This window comes from Capsicum annuum, unplaced genomic scaffold, assembly GCF_002878395.1.
Source record: "Capsicum annuum cultivar UCD-10X-F1 unplaced genomic scaffold, UCD10Xv1.1 ctg12121, whole genome shotgun sequence".
Classification (NCBI taxonomy): Eukaryota; Viridiplantae; Streptophyta; class Magnoliopsida; order Solanales; family Solanaceae; genus Capsicum; species Capsicum annuum.
Window position 1 is genome coordinate 232 of NW_025817259.1, and position 1,094 is coordinate 1,325.

At 45.5% G+C, this 1,094-nt stretch overlaps 1 non-coding gene across 1 annotated transcript; it reads right to left on the reverse strand.

Moving 5' to 3' along the window:
- Window positions 1–284: 284 nt before the first annotated feature.
- On the reverse strand, window positions 285–440 carry LOC124890111. The gene has a single exon (XR_007048957.1). It is a non-coding gene; the product is annotated as a 5.8S ribosomal RNA (ribosomal RNA).
- Window positions 441–1,094: the final 654 nt, after the last annotated feature.

Below are 1,094 nucleotides of genomic sequence, written 5' to 3' on the forward strand. Positions count from 1 at the left end.
CCTTATTGGAGTGACTACGACGGAATTCGTACTACTCTTTTAAACCGAAGCTTATTCTTTCCTTTATTAAGGCCCCTCTCCCCAGAATAAGGTAACCTTATTAAAGACAAAACTGTTTTTAAAATTAACAGACTCTCTTCTCACATCAATTTTCTTAAACAAGATATTCATGTCAAGAAAATTGAGCAGTCCCTAAAAACCCCGGAGATGATTACCAAAATATCTAATCTCCAACAACATTTTGAGAAAGAAATCTGTTTCGATTTTCCTAATGCCGCGATGCGTGACGCCCAGGCAGACGTGCCCTCGGCCTAATGGCTTCGGGCGCAACTTGCATTCAAAGACTCGATGGTTCATGGGATTCTGCAATTCATACCAAGTATCGCATTTCGCTACGTTCTTCATCGATGCGAGAGCCGAGATATCCGTTGCCGAGAATTATTTTTTTTACAGAAAAAGCACAGGTCCCCCCGCCACACGCCGCGGACGGGGCGCGAGGGGCAGGCTACTGATTCAAGTATTCCTTAGCCCTTTCCGTGCCTGGGTTCGTTGGTCGCCCGGCACGTGCGCTGGGGCGCGCGCATCGAGGACAGGGGGAGGCGCTCGTGCGGAGTGCCGGAGCACCCCGCCCGCGCGGACTCCCCAGTTGCTACACGGGCACGGACGGCTCGCACGGACTAGCCATGCATGCTGCCATGCGCCGACGTGGCCACTGAGCGCCAATGCCAACTAGCGATAGTCGCCTTGAAGTGCCTTCAACACCTCTACCCCCCTTATATATGCTTAAAAAAAAACCCAAAGGACAGGAGTAGACATGATTTCGCAAGAGAATCATCCCAGACATATGCGGACCCGAACTTCACGTTTTTATGTGAGACGGGGCCTATGCACTCACAAAAAGGTCGCGTAATCTGTAAATGATAATTTTTGTTGAGAAAATATTTTTTTTACAAATATCATTTATCAAAATTCAAAAAATAAGCAAAAATAAATCAAAAATAGAAAAAATATTTATAAAAATATGAAAAAATTAGGAAAATATTCTCAGCGCATGAACTAACCTTAAACCAGCAATCGACTGCATATTTGTACGT